General features: G+C 40.4%; 1 pseudogene; it reads left to right on the forward strand.

The window, feature by feature from the left end:
- LOC133656400 (gamma-aminobutyric acid type B receptor subunit 1-like) overlaps positions 1-23,641 on the forward strand; it is a 182,550-nt pseudogene that overhangs the window by 34,819 nt on the left and 124,090 nt on the right.

Here is a 23,641-nt window from a genome sequence, read left to right on the forward strand (position 1 = left end):
TCCATAATGTTCGATAAAAGAAGTAACGTCTCTTTTTGCTAGCTTAGTAGACAGAAAACCGGCTGTCCCTATTTGAGAGCCCATTAAAGTACCAGTAGAGTGGAAAAGCAAGTAATAGTAAGAGTGTATAACCATTGAGATATGTCATGAAAGAAATAGAAATGTATTGATCAGTTGTATATATAGGGCACCCAACTCAAGTATTGAAGGATTTGAAGACTGGATTAAGGGAACTTTCAATGGAATCAGTCAAAAAGTACTCTTTTTATGTGGAGACTTCAACATTGATCTCTTGAACCCCAACAAGCAAAAGTCCATTAATGATTTCACAGATACAATGTATAGTATGAGTTTGTATCCTCAAATCACAAGGCCAACCAGAATTGCAAGTCACAGTGCTACACTTATTGACAATATATTCACTAATGTCTTTGATAATAATATAACAAGTGGACTGTTAACAACCGACATCAGCGACCATCTGCCAGTCTTTACTATTTATGATGGGAACTACAGGAAGAAGAACATTGACAAAAAGACATTTCAAAGACTATGTACAGAGGAAGGAATGATTTTCGTCAAGAAGGATCTGAGGAAACAAATTTGGGACAATGTATATAATGAAGATGATGTAGATGATGCATATGGGAATTTTGTCAACACCTTTCTAACACTCTATGATAAACATTGCCCATGGAAAGAACGTAGTAAGAAGCAAAAGAAAAACAACCAACCGTGGATGACAAAATGACTAAAAATGGTTGTCACAAAAAAAACACATTGTATCGAATATTTAACATAACACAAAGATCTATAGAGGCAGAAAATAAGTATAAGAAATATAAAAACAAGCTAATTGGTGTACTACGAACATGTAAGAAGGAATACTACAGTCAATTATTAAACAAGAACAAAAACAACATGAGAGCAACATGGGGCATCCTAAATAGCATCATTAAAAATGGTGCTAAGAAAGATTACCCCCAGTACTTTCTAGATGGACATACAAAAAATGACAATATGAACCAAATAGCTGAACGTTTCAATGATTATTTTGTTAATATCGGAACAAATCTGGATCAAAGAATTCCAAATGCAGATGATGGGTCAGTTGAGGACTTGAGTGAGCTCATAGACAGAAATCCCAATTCCATGTTTCTTAAAAGTGTAACAAAAGAAGAAATAATCAAAATTGTAAAAAATTGTAAATCCAAGACTTCAACCGACTGTCATGGAATAGATATGGTAACGATAAAAAAGGTTATAGAAGACATTTCAGAACCTCTGACATATATCACCAATGTATCATTTTTAACCGGAAAATTCCCAGACAAAATGAAAATTGCAAAAGTCGTACCAATCTATAAGAATGGAGACGTACACCAGTTTACTAACTACAGACCAGTTTCATTACTTCCACAATTCTCCAAAATCATGGAAAAATTATTCAATAGTCGATTAGATTTATTTATTAACAAAAGTGGGACGCTCGTGGAGAACCAATATGGATTTCGAGCAAATATCTCAACATCAATAGCATTAATTAAAATAACAGAGGAAATTACCAATGCAATAGATGGTAAATAATGTGTGGCAGCAGTATTCATGGACTTAACAAAAGCATTTGACACAATTAATCATATTTTAATACAAAAATTAGAACGATATGGCATCAGAGGTTTTGTATTGAACTGGGTAAGAAGCTATTTAACCAACAGGAAGCAATATGTGAAGATGGGTGAAAATATGTCAACAGGGCTAGATATATCCTGTGGTGTGCCGCAGGGATCAATACTGGGACCAAAATTGTTTAATCTTTATACAAACGACATTTGTAAAGTTACAAAGGACTTAAAGTTAGTTTTATTTGCAGATGATACAACTGCTTTCTGTTCAGGAGAGAACACACAGAAGATAATACAAATAATAACAGAAGAAATGAACAAATTAAAAAGATGGTTTGACAAAAACAGACTATCTTTGAATCTCAGTAAAACTAAAATAATGCTATTTGGTAATAGTAGGAAAGAGCATCATACGCAAATACAAATAGACGGAGTAGACATCGAAAGGGTAAAAGAAACCAGATTTTTGGGAGTATTAATAGATGATAAAATGAACTGGAAATCTCATATACAAAACATACAACATAAGGTGGCAAAAAAAAATTCAATAATGAATAAAACAAAACACGTCCTGGGCCAAAAATCACTTCATATTCTCTACTGCTCACTAGTGTTACCATATCTGAGTTATTGTGCAGAAATATGGGGAAATAACTACAAATGTGCGCTACATTCGTTAACCATGTTACAAAAAAGATCAGTTAGAATAATACATAATGTTGGATATAGAGAACATACAAACCCTTTATTTATTAAGTCAAAAATATTAAAGTTTGGTGATTTGGTAAAATTGCAAACAGCTAAAATGATGTACAAAGCAATCTATAACCTGCTACCAAAGAATGTACAACAATTCTTCTCAACTAAAGAGGAGAAATATAACCTTAGAGGAAAAAATAATTTAAAACATGTATATGCACGTACAACACTTAAAACTTTTAGCATAACAGTATGTGGAATTAAATTATGGAATGGATTAAGTAAAGAAGTTAAAAATTGTACTGACATGTTCCAGTTTAAGAGGTTGTTTGAATTAATAGTGCTTACAAAGTACAAAGAAGAAGAATTTTGAGAAAAACTTCCAACCTTATTGAAAATATTCTTCATCTCAGTATGTTAATAATGACTGAATTAATTAATTATATATTACAAACTGTTGTATATACTAATTCATAGATGTTATTTTATTATATAAAAAGATCAGTAAATGATTTTATATAATTGTAAACGCTTTGAAGTGGGAAAGGGGAGGATTAAATAAGCTTTGCTTCTTCCTACTCCTTTTCGGGCATGATGTAAATGAAATGATATGAAATTGTGTGATATATTATGATGTAAATGTGTTCATGTTCGAAATAAACTAAAAGAAAGAAAGAATAGATTGTATTTGTAATATTGAAGCTATTACCATATACAGTATATCTGATGTATGACACCGAAATACTTACAAAGTTTGCGAGTAAATAGATATGATCAAAATAGTATCAATCTCACCGAGATTCCTGAGCCATTTTGAGAGAAAATTATCTAACCAGACACGTCATCGCGTAACACAGAGGTAGGAATCACAGATCCTTTCATCACCAAAAACAATGCAAATCATGCAGACTTTGTGAGAGCCAACAACGATTAAATTGGGAATAATTATGATCCAGAAACTTATATTGTTCATCCTGAATAAAAGGAGGATGAGCTACAAGTTTTAGAAGCTCTGCTAAACAGATCCAGCTTTAGTGACACACTAAGCATCATGTAGCAGTATTGTTAAGTGCTAAATAGGAAATACAAACTAAAAAAAATAAAACGATAGCTTACTGTACAATGCTTGCTCTTACTTCGATGACGACTGATAGAATGTCCATATTTTCCTGTTTATATGAAGAATCAATTATGACGCACACGAAGAGTTAACAAGGAAAAGTCTCTTTGCAGACACTGTCTTCGGTTGTGTGTGTTGGTCCCCATCTCCGGGTATTAACTGAATGTCACAGATGAACAAGTTCTAGATTAATGGCAAAATCTTCCCAGTATCCAGATGAGAGACATGATTTATAATCTAAAATAACTTTGACGAGCCGAGACGTGATGATGCGGGAGCAGCAGGACATTGTGGCCAGCTCACAGTAAAATCAGCAGAGGGTTACTTACCTGTTCATCAATCCACCGCTAAAAAGTTGTCTGTCTGTGTTAGCGCTTATAATAGCAACATCGTTAATATTTGTTTAATATTCAGGTCACGATATATGGTCGTCCCGATACCAATATTTTGGTACCGGTACCAAAATGTAATTAGCTACTTTTCGGTACTTTTCTAATTAAAGGGGACCACAAAAAATTGCAATATTGGCTTTATTTTAACAAAAAATCTTATGGTACATTAAACATATGTTTATTATTGCTATTTTGTCCTTAAATAAAATAGTGATCATACGAGACACCTTTTCTTTTATTAGTAAGTAAGCAAACAAATGCTCATAATTTAGCTGCTGACGTATGCAGTAACATATTGTGTCATTTATCATTCTATTATTTTGTCAACATTATGAGGGACAAACTGTAAAAATGTATTATTAATCCACTTGTTCATTTACTGTTAATATTTGCTTACTTTTTCTTTTAACATGTTCTATCTACACTTCTGATAAAATTTAATAATCACGTATTTGATTCTTTACATTAGTTTTGCATGAGACCACAAATGTAGGTATCGATCCGATACCAAGTATATACGGGATAATACATTGATCATATTCAAAGTCCTCGTGTGTCCAGAGACTTATTTCCTGAGTTTATAAAAATAATAGGAAATTTAGAAAAATATTTTGTGATGCTAAAAAATATCGATGTAATCATAGTACTAGCAACTAGATAGGTTCCTGTACTTGGTATCATTACAGTGAATGTCAGGTGTGATCCACCCATGGCATTTGTTTACATTGTGACGCCGGTGATCTACGCTGTGTAGTGAAGCATGTTTAGCTATTCCTCGTCCTGCAGGGATGACACTTGTAAGAAACGTACTTATTTGTCGCCATGGAGGCGAGGATTAGTGATTTAGTAGTATCTAAAACACTGCCGACTGCGGACGGACGCTAGCTGCTAGCTAGCTAGCCATGTCTAAAAGCACCTCTTTCTGAGGGCGTTTCAGTGATATAACTTCACCTTTATCGTTAGTTTTTAAGCCAACATGTGTCCATTCTCCCTTTTCTGTCTACACACTATGTCTGCTTGTAAGTATTCCGTTAATGTGCGCTGCCGAACATGCTCCTCTGCTCGTAAAACCAGCAATGTCATGACTATGCGCCGTCATGCCCGTTAAAAAAATAAAAGGGGGGTGGGGACCGGTACTTTTTAGAGGCGGTATAGTACCGAATATGATTCATTAGTATCGCGCACTATACTAGTACAGGTATACCGTACAACCCTAGTATATAGAGTATTGTTGGCGGGTTTTGGATGGTTATTTAGAGGGTTTTGTGGGCGGAGTAGAGAGCCCCCATCGACATAATATTATATGCATTTATTTATTTATGACTTAGAATGCATAAAAAAAGAAAAATGTTTGTTCAGGTCTTGTATAGGGATTGTGAGAGAGAGTCAGAGTATGCAGAAAACATGCAATCTCCACAAGGAGAAATTCCAACTTCCAGGGCTTCTTAACCTTTTTGACCTTAGGGCCCAACTTTTCCAGTACAGAGGGTCCCAGGGCCCACTCAAATATTAACATTGAATTAGTCATCGTACTCTTAATTTTAATCCTTTTTGATAATTATATCAAACTTACTTACAGTTTTACAGGTCTATGCCATGTGTCAATCACAAAGGACATTATTAATTTAAGACATAAACCAGCACATACATGCCCAACAAGGCTTAGGTAAGGCTGAATAAAAAAATAGATACTAAGAAGTAGGGTCGTACGGTATACCGATATTAGTATAGTACCGCGATACTAATGAATCATTTTCGGTAAGATACCGCCTCTGAAACGTACCGGTCCCGCACCCCCGCGCGCCCGCGTCGTCGTCACGTCGTGTCATTGCTGGTCTACGAACAGACGATCATGTTCAGTAGCGCACAATCATGGAGTACTTACAAGCAGACACGATGTGTAAACAGAAAAGGGAGAACGGACACATTTTGGCTTAAAAACTAACGATAAAGGTGAAGTTATAACACTGAAACGCCCTCAGGAAGAGGTGCTTTAAGACATGGCTAGCTAGCTAGCGGCTAACATCCATCCGCCGTCGGCAGTGTTGTAGCTACTTCTAAATCACTAATCCTCGCCTCCATGGTGACAACTAAAGTACGTTTCTTACAAGTATCATCCCTGCAAGACGAGGAATAGCTAAACATGCTTCACTACACACCGTAGCTCACCGGCATCAAAATGTAAACAAATGCCATATGTACACCTGACATCCACTATACTGATATCAAGTATAGGCACGTATCTAGTCGATACTACTATGATTACGTCAATATTTTTTGGCATCACAACATCTTCTTTCGTTTTTTTAAAATTTATATTATGTTTATAAACTCAGGAAATATGTCCTTGGACACATGAGGACTTTGAATATGACCAATGTATGATCCTGTAACGACTTAGTATCGGATTGATACCCAAATTTGTGGTATCATCCAAAACTAATGTAAAGTATCAAACAACAGAAGAATAAGTGATTATTACATTTTAACAAAAGTGTAGATAGAACATGTTAAAAGAGAAAGTAAGCAGATATTAACAGTAAATGAACAAGTAGTTTAATAATTAATTTTCTACCACTTGTCCTTAATAATGTTGACAAAATAATACAATGGAAAATGACACAATATGTTACTGCATACGTTAGCAGACTAATAGGAGCCTTTGTTTGTTTACTTAATACTAAAAGACAAGTTTTCTAGTATTTCCACTATTTTATTTAAGGACTAAATTGCAGTAAGAAACATATGTTTAATGTACCCTAATTTTTTTTCTTCAAATAAAGCCAATAACACAATTTTTTTTGTGGTCCCCTTTATTTAGAAAAGTACCGGAAAGTATCGAAATCATTTTGCCATGGGTACCGGTACCAAAATATTGGTATCGGGACAACACTACTAAGAAGTAATTTACATGCAGTTAAGCTCTGCTAAATGATTTATAACTAAATTAATAGATATTAACAATAATATATATGTTTCATAAGGAAATCGTCAATAAAATGTATGCACAAATGAAAATACAGCCTTATTATCTCCAAATCCAAGTGTTAAACAGTTTTTAACTGTTTTTAACTGTCAGAGCCAGAAGTTGCTCTTAATTTATGTGACATTTACAGTTCAATGTTTATTTATATAGCCCTAAATCACAAGTGTCTCAAAGGGCTGCACAAGCCACAACGACATCCTCGGTTCAGATCCCACATCAGGGATACATACAGTATTCCACATTCCACATACAGTTCATATTCTTTCCTTTTAAAGTAATCCATCATCTTTCTCACAAGCATTGGATAGATGCTTCTTATGTTTGGACAGCTTCAGTGCTGCATTAGATAGTGTGATCCCAGACTCCACACACTGAACCCTCGTTACCCTCATTGGCAAAGTTGTGTTTTATAAAGTCTGGATAGTTATTATTTGTGGCTTTTGTTTGAGCTTGTCTTGTGTCACTCAGTCAACTGACTCAGAGCCGTGTGTAAAGAGAGTTTCGTCAGGAAAACTAAGTTTGTGTGTAAATGTATTTGTCAGTTATTTATGAATCCCATTTTATACAGTATATTTGGTTAGTGCCCTTTTTTCTAATGAGCCTGATCCAAGCTTAAAGGCCTACTGAAACCCACTACTACCGACCACGCAGTCTGATAGTTTATATATCAATGATGAAATCTTAACATTATAACACATGCCAATACGGCCGGGTTAACTTATAAAGTGACATTTTAAATTTGCCGCTAAACTTCCGGTTCGAAACGCCTCTGAGGATGACGTATGCGCGTGACGTAGACCGGGGAACACGGGTATGCCTTCCACATTGAAGCCAATACGAAAAAGCTCTGTTTTCATTTCATAATTCCACAGTATTCTGGACATCTGTGTTCGTGAATCTGTTTCAATCATGTTCATTGCATTATGGAGAAGGAAGCTAAGCAAGCAAAGAAGAAAGTTGTCGGTGCGAAATGGACGTATTTTTCGAACGTAGTCAGCCACAACAGTACACAGCCGGCGCTTCTTTGTTTACATTCCCGAAAGATGCAGTCAAGATGGAAGAACTCGGATAACAGAGACTCTAACCAGGAGGACTTTTGACTTCGATACACAGACGCCTGTAGAGAACTGGGACAACACAGACTCTTACCAGGATTACTTTGATTTGGATGACAAAGACGCAGACGTGCTACTGTGAGTATGCAGCTTTGGCTTCTAAACATTTGATCGCTTGACCGTATGTGCGCAACTTTTTTTTGCGTATGTACGTAACTTTTTTAAAATATATAAGCTTTATGAACCTTGGGTTAGGTGAACGGTCTTTTGGGCTGAGTGATTGTGTGTGTTGATCAGGTGTTTGAATTATATTGGCGTGTTCTATGGAGCTAGGAGCTAGCATAGGAGCTAGGAGCTAGCATAACACGTACCGTACCGTACGTGCGTGTCACGTACGTAACTTTTTAAAAATATATAAGCTTTATGAACCTTGGGTTAGGTGAACGGTCTTTTGGGCTGAGTGATTGTGTGTGTTGATCAGGTGTTTGAATTGTATTGGCGTGTTCTATGGAGCTAGGAGCTAGCAGAGGAGCTAGGAGCTAGCATAACACGTACCGTACCGTACGTGCGCGCCACGTACGTAACTTTTTAAAAATATATAAGCTTTATGAACCTTGGGTTAGGTGAACGGTCTTTTGGGCTGAGTGATTGTGTGTGTTGATCAGGTGTTTGAATTGTATTGCCGTGTTCTATGGAGCTAGGAGCTAGCATAGGAGCTAGGAGCTAGCATAACACGTACCGTACCGTACGTGCGCGTCACGTACGTAACTTTTTAAAAATATATAAGCTTTATGAACCTTGGGTTAGGTGAACGGTCTTTTGGGCTGAGTGATTGTGTGTGTTGATCAGGTGTTTGAATTGTACTGGCGTGTTCTATGGAGCTAGGAGCTAGCAGAGGAGCTAGGAGCTAGCATAACAAACACGCAGGTGTTTTTACGCAGGATTAATTTGTGGCATATTAAATATAAGCCTGGTTGTGTTGTGGCTAATAGAGTATATATATGTCTTGTGTTTATTTACTGTTGTAGTCATTCCCAGCTGAATAGCAGGTCACCCCCGGCTCTCACAGCATCTTCCCTATCTGAATAGCTTCAACTCCCCACTAGTCCTTCACTTGCACTTTACTCATCCACAAATCTTTCATCCTCGCTCAAATTAATGGGGAAATTGTCGCTTTCTCGGTCCGAATCTCTCTCACTTCATGCGGCCATCATTGTAAACAATAGGGAACTTTGCGTATATGTTCAACTGACTACGTCACGCTACTTCCGGTAGGGGCAAGCCTTTTTTTTATCAGATACCAAAAGTTGCAATCTTTATCGTCGTTGTTCTATACTAAATCCTTTCAGCAAAAATATGGCAATATCGCGAAATGATCAAGTATGACACATAGAATAGATCTGCTATCCCCGTTTAAATAAAAAAAATTCATTTCAGTAGGCCTTTAAGGTTTATGTGTTAAATAAATAATATTTTAGATTGACAAGGTTGTAAACTGTAAGTAGGTTTGATATAATTATTGAATATGATTAAAATCATGAGTAAAATTACTAATTCAGTGTTAATCTTGAGTGGGTTGAGGGTCCCTCTGTAGTGGAAAAGTTGGGCGCCGAGATCAAAAAGGTTAAGAACTCTTGCCGTACATGACATATGTTGCATTGTATCTGGTGATTGCTGATTTGTGGGGATTTTTATGTTTTTTAGTTAGTCGTATTAAGCCTCCGTCTTAAATCAGCTTGAATAGGCTCCAGCTTCCTTGTGACTCTATAAGATAAGCGGATTCTGGGTGTGAAGTTGGTTGGTTGGTTTGGGCCACAGATGCAGAGACAAAAGTGACGTACAAATAACAGTATTTGATTGTATGTAAATACAAATGTGATAATGATAATAATGGATTAGCTTTTACAAAGCGCTTTTCTTGAAAATGTAATCACTTTACAGTGAGAACTGAGTACCCATAATTAATTCATTACACATCACACTATGATGTTGGTAAGCTACATTTGTAGCCATAGCTTGCCATGGGTAGGTAGGCTGACCGTCACTCTAACATCTGAGCCACACCGCCCCAAATATATGAACAGGAACTACAGTAAAGGTAACTAAACCACCATGACTGAAAAAGTCTCAGCAGAACCAGCTCAAAACAAAAATGGGCAAGTGGAAAGGAATGAGGAAAGGCAGGAATATTCAGCAAATATAGATCATTCTTAACCATGGGATGTATTGATTGTTATTGTGACCAAAATATTACGGTTGTCATTATTATCACGGTATTGTTGAATGTACTCAAAAAGTACTTGGACCACGCTAAAATAGTTTAACCAAGCTGTATTGAAAAAATCAAACGCATAAAAAACACACAAAATCATTTCCTTGACAAGAAGAAACATTACATATTGTTCTGGCTTCTTTGGGGCCATATTATTGGTATTAGAGTGTTTAAATATGTTTATCTTCTTCTGTTTCTTTAAGTGTTTTTTAATGATAAAGGCTAAACAGTGTTCTTTACTTTCAGTTAATATGACGTCACATGGGTTCACTTACTGTCGTATGTAGAAACGTCCGCGTATTATTCTTCATATTTACCTGTACGGTATAATACTTTTAAATGACTTGGTTTATTGTCTGAATAGCTGCCGGCGAGCTTCTTCGGGAAATAAGCAGTATCACCAGTCCGTGAGTTCATCTGAGTGCAGCTATTAAAAATATAATTAAAATAAATGAGGTGATCAATCATGGTTACGATCATTTTGTTTTAATTAGAATTTTTAATTTACATTATTATTAATACTGGTAATTGTTACAACCATGTGTAAGAGCAATAGTCAAATCGATGATGAAAAAAACAATGCCTGTTCAGAATGCAGCCGAGAAATGGTGGTCTTCTTGCTGGAGCTTCGTAGTTTAAAGGTGAACTTATTGCCAATCAGCTCCAGCTGTGCTTTGCTTTTTTCCCCTCACTTGAAAAGAGGCGATCTGAAAGGGGAGCAGAGGACAAAGCAACGGTATCATGGAAGAAGAATTGTATTTATGTCATTAAATATACTTTTGAGTGTGATAAAAGGATCATTGCACTGCTTTAGAGTCTATATGCCTTTGTGCCAGACGTCAGGATATCTGATGTGAAAGTGTCTTTTAGGCATGATGGACCCAAACGTTAACCTGACTCTCGCCAGACCCTTGTAGTTCGTTGAGGTCCACACAAGGGTCTGGGCTATAAGGCATTGCAAACTCCTTCCAGATAGCAAAAAATAATGAACCAATTAGGATCGCCGGGCGGAATTTCATAGATGTGACGTAGCGCCAAAGCGACTGTTTGTATCAAACATGTGCTGATATAGATTCTGCTATTGCAACTGTTTTGTCGAATCTATCGACTATTAATTATTTAAAAGATGAACAGAGAACGGTTTTGAAGGCATTTATTGGTGGCAGGGACGTTTTAGCTCTTCTTCCGACCAGGTTTAGATTTCCCAGCGTCGCTCTCATCAGCGTCACGGGTTGATTTCGATGACAGGGATTGAAGTAGCACGTCATTCAAGATAGCGGACAAGTGGTTTATCCAATCACATACAATTATTTTTTACAAGGCCTCACCTTCTGAAATACATCTCCTATTGAGAACTCCCAGATTCTTGTGTGGAGCTCAGCGAACTAAAAGGATCTGGCGAGAGTCAGGTTACCCAAATGTAGGAAACATGAAAAAAAACATACTTTTTGACAAATGATGTAGATCAAGCACAAACCACGACTTGACTACACAACAAATAATAGACGTCAGGCACAATGTTGATGAAGCAACAAGAGCGGAAGAGAAACAAGGGAACCACAGCAACCATACATACTAATTACATGACAGTCGACAGCTTAGCAGGACACAGGGGGAAGGTAGGAAAGAAAGGAGGGGATTGGACGAATGTGGCGAATGTGACCAGATGATGAAACCAACAATTAGTACAAGACACAGGGAAAATATGAACATACTGTGAATCAATTTCAACTAAAATCCAGAACATTTTTCACATGCAATTGGTATATATCCTGATTCAATGACCCAGTACAGTAATGTCTATAAAAGATGTGCCGGTCCAAATTGAAGCGCTCTTTTTAAAACTTAAAATACTAAAATAATTAATTGTCAAGGTCCGTATGGGACAGTGTCTGTGTTGGGACTTGGACCGTGGTCCGTCAGTTAATGATCCCTAGTCTAAATCTAACAAGAGAACAATTACAGTAGAACTTTTTCAATTAAATCTCATTTGCTGGGCCTTGTCCCCGCGTCACTCGTGGCACCTCGGTGCATTGCATGGTATTCTGCAGTGTTGCAAGGCGGCCTCTTCCTCTTTCCTCAGGGGGAGGATCTGCCTGGGCAGTTGCTGGATGTTCCATCTCCATCCTGCGGGTGGTTCCCTTGGCCCCGTGCTGGGCGGTCCTGCTGTGGCTGACTTGGGCAGGACGACCCCTGCCGTGCTGTCCTGGAGGCGGCTGGGCTTGTGAGGGCCCAGTTTCTTGCTGAGCGTGGCGGTCTTCCCGTCGGCTGCGGAGAGTCTCTGGGCCCCTCGGGCAGGGCGTCCCATCTTTCTGCCCATGTGGGGTATGGTCTCTTGCTGGCTTGGGGGATGGTTATCCCCTGCATCTCCCGTGGCTTGTCCTCTGCTGGGTGCATCTGGCTACGTTTGGCCGCTGGCCTGCCAGGTGGTCCCTTGTTCCCTGGGCACCGCACCTGCTGTTTTGGGTTGGGCTCTCTGGGTTGCTGGGGCCGTACTTTGGCGCCCGCATATACTGGGAGACAATTATATTGTACAAACAAACACAAATACATACGTACATACACGCAATTATTCATTCATATATACATACTGTACATAGGTACATTCATTCATACATACATATGCGCACACATTGGTACTTACCCACATACATAGGTATAATTGCTCCCACATACATACAAATACAGTACATACATCCACATGCACATTCACTGTACACATACTGTACGTACACAAGCACATAAACATACATACAGTCATGCATATAATCACGTTTCATCAAACATACTGCATATTAATGTTGTTCCCCTAGGGCAGGGGTCGGCAACCCAAAATGTTGAAAGAACCATATTGGACCAAAAACACAAAAACAAATCTGTCTGGGGCCGCAAAAAATTAAAAGCCATATTACATACAGATAGTGTGTCATGAGATATAAATTGAATTAAGATGACTTACAGGAAACTAAATGACCTCAAATATACCTACAAATGAGGCATAATGATGCAATATGTACATATAGCTCGCCTAAATAGCATGTTAGCATCGATTAGTTTGCAGTCATGCAGTGACCAAATATGCCTGATTAGCACTCCACACAAGTCAATAACATCAACAAAACTCACCTTTGTGCATTCATGCACAACGTTAAAAGTTTGGTGGACAAAATGAGACAGAAAAAGAAGTGGCGTAAAACACGTCCTAGAAAGTTGGAGAAAGTTCTACATGTAAAACTACGGTGAGTTTAAGGACCGCCAAAATTAGTAGGACAAAACAGCGCTCGCCAAATACTCTAATCAGTGAAGCATGTTTAATATAAACAGTGTGCTTTATAACAATTAGGGAGGTTTGTGTCATGTTTGTCCTCCTACAGAAACCATATTAAAACAAAAAATATATATTTTTTCCCCTCATCTTTTTCCATTTTTCATACATTTCTGAAAAAGCTCCAGAGAGCCACTAGGGCGGCGCTAAAGAGCCGCATGCAGCTCTAGAGCCGCGGGTTGCCGACCCCTGCCCTAGGGAAAACTGGGTAAAACCCAGCACACTGATAAAGCTTAACCTATTTTTGCTATAACAATCTAGAAGGTTAATATAGTTTTCTTCTCTTTCTTCCCCTCCATTTATCTGCTTTCTTTTGCAATTCAATACATATATGTATTGTTGCATTTGAGACAATTGCATTGTTGATAATAAAGGTAATTATTATTGTTATTCATTATCTATAGTGTTATTTCTATTGTTAGTTTGATGGCTCCATTTGCAGTGCAATAATGTTCTTTGTCATTTTTATGTTATTAATAGTTACTGCGCTAACTTCTTCTTTGTTATAATTATTCGTATCATATTTGTACATATTGTATTTGCTGATGCTGTTCTGTTGTTGTTGTTTTTGTTTTTGCTGTTTCTCTGTCTTAAACCCCTTTTGTCTCCGCCATTTCTCCCTTTGTCTTCCTTTTTTCATTCTTTCTAACCCCCTCCTGTTCCAGTCCCGCTGTGCCAAACAATAAATAAATCAACTTAATTAAGTCAAATACAAATAAGCTTACAAGAGAAGTATCCCACATTTCTCTTTTTAAAGTAAATCTGTACAACAGATATGGGCATTTACATCAACAATACAATTTGCCTGAGTGGCTGGACAGGACAAAAAATAAAATTAAATGTGTGTTTATGTCGACATGTTGTCAACTTTATTTTTTATCACTGTGACATTCTGTCTAGTTGCACATTATTCCTTATCAACGTTAACATTTACGTTGAAGAACAGTCTTCTACAGTGTTAGTGTTATCAGCTTCTCCATATTTTCATGGATACATGTCCACCATTTAGATATTATTTTAATGTCCTTAGCTGGCATTTTCGACCCCTTCTGCTTCAGTATGGTGCAGGTTAGCAGTGCTAGGCTCCAATTGCTTCAACAAGTCGGCTAGATGCTCGGTTATGTTTTTAATTATTTATTTATTTAATTCAATGAATATCATCCTCTTCTTCTAAGCACTGTCCTTCACACTCATTTTTCACACCCATTTTTGAGAAAAACGTTATGTCGATTTCTAGCTATAAGATAATAACATGACAGGATGTTATGTACATATTGATGGGATTCACATTTGTATTCGCTATGCCAACTAGTGGTGGGTAGGCTCCTAACCTGGATTTGTGCTTGCAACTTCAAGTACAACAATTAGTTGAGGGACCTGTTGTTTTCTGAAAAACACATGAACTGGGGCACTCATATCCCAAGGTAGCTACATATAGTTATATTTGTGCCTTAATTTTGAGGTATCAAATGTAAATGTTGAGGTCCTCAAAATCTGCCTTTGCTATCTAGAAATTAAGGCAAAAATATAACTCCATTACTAAGTTATTTTTGTTTAGTTTGTAGCGCGTATAAGAGCTTCATTGTCATTGTAGTCAAGATATAAAAAGATATGTGAAATCACAAAAATAACAAAACTATACAAAAAAATCCTTTATTATCACTCATTCTCTTTACGTCTCTGGTGAAAATCACAAGTGAATGTGCAAGCATTGGCTTGTTTGATTTTCAATTTCATTTATGTCGAAAACAGACAAGTATGCGAGTCAGCTAGACTTAAATGTGCTCCAAACCAAGAAAAGTATGATTATAGATCATAACAATATCCAACTTTGCATGTACTAAAAAATGTGCAATCTCCATTTTGCATCTCTGTCTTAATTAACTTGCAAAATATAAGCTGATTATCAAAACGGCCACAATACTGGGAGGAGAAGATGCAAATACATTATACATCACATGCAATATGATTTTTTAACACACGTTTTGAGAGCACTATTTTGTGTTTTATTTTGCACATCTAAAAAGTATGTGCAAACTGACAGTTACTAACGCCGCTTCAGGATCGGTGCTTGATCTGCAAAGATAGACGATGGACAGAGAATCCTCTGCCCTACTTGTGTGTGTCAACATATTTGAACTGTCAAAAATAAAAAAATAGGAGACATATTTTCCTTTTATAATTGTATAGCTTCATGCTGGGTGACTTAAGGGGCTGACGAAAACGCATTGATGCATTTTGGTGTCTTTTAGATTGTTTTGATGGTGTTAGTTTTTTCACTTAGAATATATAATATAAATATATCTGCTATATGACAAAAACTTCTTGAAATACGCATTTTTTCATTTTGAGCACAGTAAGTGCAGCCTCTCTCCCATTAGCGCACCTTAATTGCTAAAAAAAAAAAAAAGGGGGGAAACAAGTGGGTTCCCTTGTAGATACACTTTGGACTGTGTCTAAAATGCCCATAAAATGTTGTAGATATCTCCTGCATGTTTGAAACTATAGCAAAACGTCACATGTAGGAGCATGATAAAATGAATGTGCAGTAACATATCAAGTGTCTCCGTGGTAGGCCTTACGCAAAATCCTCATTTAAATAAGCCGGTTTGCACCACTTTTGAATTGTACACGCAGTGTTAGTAGATCACACGCCAAACGCCCTCTAATACTACGCGCTATTTTATAGTCAAGTAAATTAATTAATTCATATTATGGTCTACATATGGTGAATGTTTATATTCAACTTGGAGGAAGCGAACCACCAGGTTTAAGTAATTAACGGTTAAGCCCATAATAGATTAAGGAGCCGTAGTTGGACAATCGCATGTGGACTGGAATTAGCTCTCTCACGAGAAGAAGTAATAAAACCAGGCTTCGGAATGCAAAAGTTATAGCTCTATCCTGGAGGAGAGATTCCATACTTATCTTAACATCAACCTACAAGTTATGGTATACATCTGTTGTCTTTCCAGACACTTACACACAAACATCTCCTTTTATGGTCAGGATGTTCTCTCCTGACTTAGCACACACACACACACAGACAGGAAGGAGGAATATAAAACTGATGGTTTGGCTTCTCCAAAGGAAGGAGTCTTTCATTTTTAACCTGAGCTCCTCCAGGTACTGCAGACCTGTATAATGTTGCTCACATGTAATGAAGCAACTTTTTGTTCAGCAAAGCGTCTCCGATGTCTCTTTTGATCCATCCGCACTGCCGTGTTGCCCTTCTACCCGGGAGGGGGTGACAAGACCAGAAATGCACATCAATAAATTGCACACGCTGTTTAGCATGTGGTATTTTGATCTTAGTAGATCAGGCCCTTCAGTGTAAAAAAAGTCAATGTACGTCAACCAGGTGCACCTGAATCTCAAAGGTATGCCTTACTGGCTGACAGTTAATATGATTATTTAGAAGACAATGTCACAGGTGGCGTTTGTACGTGCACGAATAGAAAAAACCTTTTATGAGACAAAAATTAGCTTCAGTGGATGATGGAGTGTTCTTGCAGTGACACCCAGCAATTATCCCTTGACTAACTATGAACTATAAACGGTATCTTTTTAGGTAAGCACATGTTTGCTTATCACCCTGTGTATTTCTGTTATGGTTTCAGGTATATTCAGAACTCCCAGCCCTACCTGAACAACATGACAGCCGTGGGCTGCATGATGTCTCTCGCTGCTGTCTTCCCTCTGGGCATTGATGGCCTTCATGTCCACAGGAAACATTTCCCTGTCGTCTGCCAGGTACACTTTTAACTTCTCTCAAACACTGAATTTCCTTCCCAGCTAATAACAGTCTTCGCCCAGTTGTCATGGAGACAGGGCTTTATATAGACATTTATATGGTAGGCTTTTATCTGTGGCTTGGGTCCTCCGACTGCTGTGAGGGAAATCCTGAATGCGCTTGATGATATATGAACAATTAGGCTAAGTAAAGAGTGGTCAGTATCTTTAACTTAAAAAACAAATCCTGTGTAAGATCAACTTCTTTATTTGGCCATTCCCAGTGACGTGCAGTCAGGGGAGGCAGGTGAGGCGGGGCCTCACGTGCCATCATGGAAAGAAAAAAAAATGTAAAAAGAAAAAAAATTCATGAAATTGTTATATGTATCCAGTGATTATACTTTGAAATTGTTATATGTATCCAGTGATTATACTATAAAGTTATTTTCCATTTAACTTCACCAGTGTTAGATTATTTTTATTAAAAATCGCTGAATTTTCACATTTGCCGTTCAAATACTGAGAAGAGACTTGCGGTGAGTCACCAGCCAGTTGAGCCTCGCCATGGATTGCGCAATGACTCGGCTAACTGCTGGCCTGCTGTGCAGTGAGACCGTATTGCTATAAATGATAAATGGGTTATACTTGTATAGCGCTTTTCTACCTTCAAGGTACTCAAAGCGCTTTGACAGTATTTCCACATTCGCCCATTCATACACACATTCACACACTGGTGGCGGGAGCTGCCATGCAAGGCGCTAACCAGCAGCCATCCGGAGCAAGGGTGAAGTGTCTTGCATATTAATTATATTATACATTTCCATAGTTTAGTTAGCTGAGGTATATAATGTGCAGTGTATTTTGTCAACAACTGTATGTGTGTAACGTATTTCTTGTGCTGAGCAATCATAAAACGGCTGCAAAAGACACACTGGGTGAGGCTCGCAGTAATCCCGCCTCCTGGTGGTAGAGGGCGGTAGTGATCCCAGAGACACATACAAACACACACATACAGCACTATTGACAATAACAAGGCAAAAACTAAACATGCACGGCACTGAGGATTTGAGATAAAACGCCACCTTTGAGGCCTCCACTGGAGAATAACTAAAATTAACGTCGTACATGTGCATATATTTGATTACGTTTTATACTATATTTTATACGACCAAGTGCTGAAGACCGTTGCTGAAGCCATAGCTAAAGCCGTGGCCAAAAACAACAGCTGCGAGCAACAACTTGGCAAGAGGAGAATTGCCTTTGTCAGGGCTGGAGAGCAGCCACAGTCACAGCCCAAACCAGCAGCCGGGCTCCTCACCTCAGCATTGGACTGGGATCTTCGAGTGGACTTGGGCAAGCAGCTCAAGTTTCCAGACTATGTTACAACAACTTCGTTGAGGCCAGACATCTTGCTTACATCAGTATCTTCACGGCAGGTGCTACTGATAGAGCTGACAGTTCTTTGGGAGGATCGCATAGAGGAGGCAAACGAGCGGAAGCGGTCAAAGTACCAGGAGCTAGTTGAGCAATGCCGCAGAGGAGGCTGGAGGGCACGCTGTGAGCCCATTGAAGTGGGGTGTAGAGGCTTTGCTGGCCGCTCACTGTGCAAGGTGTTTACACTACTTGGCATCACAGGTGATGGAAAAAGGAAGGCCATCAAGACCACCATGGAGGCAGCAGAGAGAGCCTCTAGATGGCTTTGGATCAGGAGGAGCGAACTGTGGGCCAATGCTACTGGGACACAAGCTGGGGTCTGATCAACCCTGGCTGGGTCACCTGAGGGAGGGGGTATGATGTTGAAAGACCCGAAACCCCCGGTGATCTCAGGCACATCACTGAGGATGTGTCCCAGTGCATCTGAGGATGTATCTTACCATCATTTCGGACTGGCATAGCCAGTGACACCCAGGAACAGGCTGGGAGGCAACCAGGAGCAGACTGGTGACGATTGGAGAGACAATTGACAGCTCGGAAAGACGGCGACCGGGGCAGCAAGGGGTAGCATCCCAACCTGCATCTTCCGTGAGGGAGAAACCCAACTAAGCTACAGAACGACCTACTGAGAAATACCCCCAGGGGAACCCGAGGGGGGGGGAGGATGAGTTCCCCAACAGGACGGATCCAACGTTGACGACTTTAGCAAACGGCTTAACGACAATGACAACCGTAAGATGCATCTGTGGCAAGAGCCACAAGAACGAGCGTGGCCTAAAAATCCATCAGGGTCGAATGAAATGCTTGGTGCAGGAGAGGGACACACAGCGCACAGGACCGAGTCCTGGTGAGACGACGGAGGAGCCCGGCCGGGAGACACCCCACAGAGCCCAGAACCTCCATGTGATAAACCCTCCAGCTCCTAGCAAAGTAATTAAGCAGTCTCGTATCAAGTGGCCTCCTGCAAGCCAACACAAAGTGTGGCACCAATTCGACAAGCACACAGCCAGAATCATCGAATCAATAGCCAAAGGGGATGTCGACAGACGGCTTCAGACCATGACCACCATCATTGTTTCTTATGGAGCAGAGAGGTTCGGTGTGGAAGAGGACAAGCCCATCAGTTCCAACTACACCATGAACCGAAGGGCAGAACAGATCCATCAACTGCGGCAGGAGCTCCGGTCCCTGGCAAGGCAGTACAAGGCAGCATCTGAGGAGGAGAAGGCGCCATTGGCTGAACTCCGGAACATCATCAGGAAGAAACTGACAACCCTACGTAGAGCTGAATGGCACAGGAGGCGCAGGAGAGAGAGAGAGCCAGGAAGCGAACTACATTCATAGCTAATCCATTTGGATTTATCAAACAGCTGTTGGGGCAGAAGCGCAGTGGGCGTCTAGTTTGCTCCAAAGAAGAAGTTAACAACTTCTTGAAAAACAACCTGAGCGACCCTGAAAAAGAGAAAGAGCTAGGGCCCCTCAGTGCCTTATTGGACATACCATCTCCCACTGTCAAATTCATCACCAGCGAGCCCACCTGGAAGGAAATCCAGGAGGTTGTTACTGCAGCCAGAGCCAGTTCAGCTCCAGGACCCAGTGGAGTACCCTACAAGGTGTACAAGCGATGCCCGGAACTCCTTAGAATCCTTTGGAGGATCTTGCGAGTGATTTGGCGCAGAGGAACTGTTGCAGACCAGTGGAGGCAGGCTGAGGGTGTTTGGATACCTAAAGAGGAAAATTCCACCAAGCTGGAGCAGTTCAGGACCATCCGCTCCTTAGCGTTGAGGGAAAGATCTTCTTCAGCATCCTTTCCAGAAGGTTGACTGACTTCCTCCTCAAGAATGCCTACATCGACACCTCGGTCCAGAAAGGTGGAATCCCAGGTGTGTCAGGATGCCTGGAACATACCGGTGTGGTTTCCCGGCTGATCAGGGAGGCGCGGGAGGGTAAGGGAGACCTTGCTGTGCTTTGGCTTGACCTTGCCAATGCGTACGGCTCCATACCCCACAAGCTCGTGGAGACTACTACTCACATTAATAACATAGTAAAAAAAAATGAGCAGAAGCATCTCAATCATAAGAAGAAGTGCCTATTTTTTAACTAACACAACTACGAAACAAATTATACAATCCCTTGTATTGTCACATATTGACTACTGCCCAGCAATTTGGTCCAATGCATCTAAACAAGAACTCAATAAAATCCAGCTTAACCAAAACAGAGCTGCCAGACTAGCTCTCCATTGCTCATTTAGGACCGGCGTTGAGATCATGCATAATGAATTGTCATGGATGAGAGTTGGTGAAAGACTAGCGTGTAGTTTGATTCTATTTTTAAAAATAATCTATACATACCATAAACCTTCATATCTGTATTCTCAGCTGTTGCTTGCTAGTGAAAGTCACAACTATGGTACCAGGTTAGCCCTAAGAGGTGCTTTCACCCGTCTTAAACCCAAAAGTGATGTTTTGAAAAAGACTGTAATGTATAGGGCAATCACTTACTGGAATCGACTTCCACAATATTTGGTATCAATCACCAGCAGAGTGGGTTTTAAGAATAGACTAAGAGGAGAAGTATTGCGGAAAGAGATTATTCTAGATTGTACCTAATGTCATGACTGTTTTTATTGACTATTTTATTGATTATGGGACAAGCAGTAGAAAATGGTGGAGGGAACTTTTTTCGTCACTTATTGTTTGTCTTTGGTACACTAATGTATATATTTTAGGCCATTGGTTCTTTGTTTTATTTTTTTTTTGCAAAAATATATATACATCTATTTTTATATTGCTCTTTTTATCTTTGTTATGAACAATATTATGTAAACTCGAAGTTATTATTATTTTTTTGGTTCTTTGTTGTTGCTATTTTTGTATTACAACATTTTATTATTTGATCATGTTGTACTGCATTTTAATCTTTTGTTTTGTGATGGTGTGATGTTTTTGCATGGACCCCAGGAAGAATAGTCTCCACTGCGGTGTAGACTAATGGGGATCCTTAATAAACTAAACTAAACTAAACTAAACTACCCTGGACCGACACCATGTACCCAAGAAGATCAAAGACCTCATCCTGAATTACTACGGGAACTTCAGGCTCAGGGTCACTTCCGGGAGCATAACATCAGATTGGCACAGGCTTGAAAAAGGCATTATAACTGGGTGTACAATCTCAGTTTGCCTCTTTGCCCTAGCCATGAACATGGTAGTCAAGGCAGCTGAAACGGAATGCAGAGGCCCTCTGTCGAAGTCTGGAATTCGACAGCCCCCCATCAGAGCCTTTATGGACGATCTCACTGTCACAACTACATCAGTGCCTGGCGCAAGATGGATACTCCAGGGCCTGGAAAAGCTCATCTCCTGGGCAAGAATGAGCTTTAAACCAACTAAATCCAGGTCGATGGTTCTGAAGAAGGGAAAACTGGCAGACAAGTTCCGCTTCTTTGTGGATGGCACAGCAATCCCATCTATCACTGAGAAACCGGTCAAGAGCCTGGGCAAGGTTTTCGACTGTAGTCTCAGGGATACTGCAGCGATCCAAACGACCATCAAAGAACTGGAGACTTGGTTATCGGCTGTAGGCAAGTCTGGCTTACATGGCCGGTTTAAGGCGTGGAATTACCAGCATGGCGTCTTACCCCGGATACTCTGGCCTCTGTTGTTGTATGAGGTTCCTCTGTCAACAGTGGAGACTCTGGAGAGGAAGATCAGCAGCTACCTCCGCCGATGGATGGGCTTTCCACGCAGCCTGTGCAGCACAGCACTGTATGGGAAGACCAACAAGCTCCAGCTCCCCTTTAGTAGCCTGGACGAGGAGTTCAGGGTCTCTCGCACTCGAGAGGCTTTGCTCTTTCGTGACTCCAAGGACTCCAAAGTGGCATCAGCAGGCATCGTGGTGCGAACCGGCAGGAAGTGGAGGGCTCAGGAAAGCCTGGAGGTTGCTGAGTCTCGGCTGAGACATAGGGCCCTGGTGGGCACGGTGGCAACAGGCCGTGCTGGGCTGGGAGCCTTCCCCCAACCTCACTATGAGAAGGCACGTGGTAAAGACAAACGCCAGCTAGTCCTGAAGGAGGTGCTTGCAGAGGTTGAGGAGGAACGAACCAGCAGGATGGTGTGTATGCAGCAGCAGGGAGCATGGACAAGGTGGGAGGGTGCACTGGAGAGGAGGGTGACCTGGTCTGAGATCAGGCTGGCTGAACCCCAGCGCATTAAGTTCATGGTTCAAGCTGTCTACGACGTCCTACCCAGCCCAGCCAATCTCCATCTCTGGGGCATGATTGACTCTCCAGCCTGTGTGCTGTGCTCCAGGAAAGGCTCACTGGAGCACATCCTAAGCAGCTGTTCTAAAGCTCTGGGGGAGGGCCGCTACCGCTGGCGGCACGACCAAGTGCTGAAGACCGTTGCTGAAGCCATAGCTAAAGCCGTGGCCAAAAACAATAGCTGCAAGCAACAACTTGGCAAGAGGAGAATTGCCTTTGTCAGGGCTGGAGAGCAGCCACAGTCACAGCCCAAACCAGCAGCCGGGCTCCTCACCTCAGCATTGGACTGGGATCTTCGAGTGGACTTGGGCAAGCAGCTCAAGTTTCCAGACTATGTTACAACAACTTCGTTGAGGCCAGACATCTTGCTTACATCAGTATCTTCACGGCAGGTGCTACTGATAGAGCTGACAGTTCCTTGGGAGGATCGCATAGAGGAGGCAAACGAGCGGAAGCGGTCAAAGTACCAGGAGCTAGTCGAGCAATGCCGCAGAGCACGCTGTGAGCCCATTGAAGTGGGGTGTAGAGGCTTTGCTGGCCGCTCACTGTGCAAGGTGTTTACACTACTTGGCATCACAGGTGATGGAAAAAGGAAGGCCATCAAGACCACCATAGAGGCAGCAGAGAGAGCCTCTAGATGGCTTTGGATCAGGAGGAGCGAACTGTGGGCCAATGCTACTGGGACACAAGCTGGAGTCTGATCAACCCTGGCTGGGTCACCTGAGGGAGGGGGTATG

The sequence above is a fragment of the Entelurus aequoreus genome, linkage group LG08 (genome assembly GCF_033978785.1).
Source record: "Entelurus aequoreus isolate RoL-2023_Sb linkage group LG08, RoL_Eaeq_v1.1, whole genome shotgun sequence".
NCBI classification, from domain to species: domain Eukaryota; kingdom Metazoa; phylum Chordata; class Actinopteri; order Syngnathiformes; family Syngnathidae; genus Entelurus; species Entelurus aequoreus.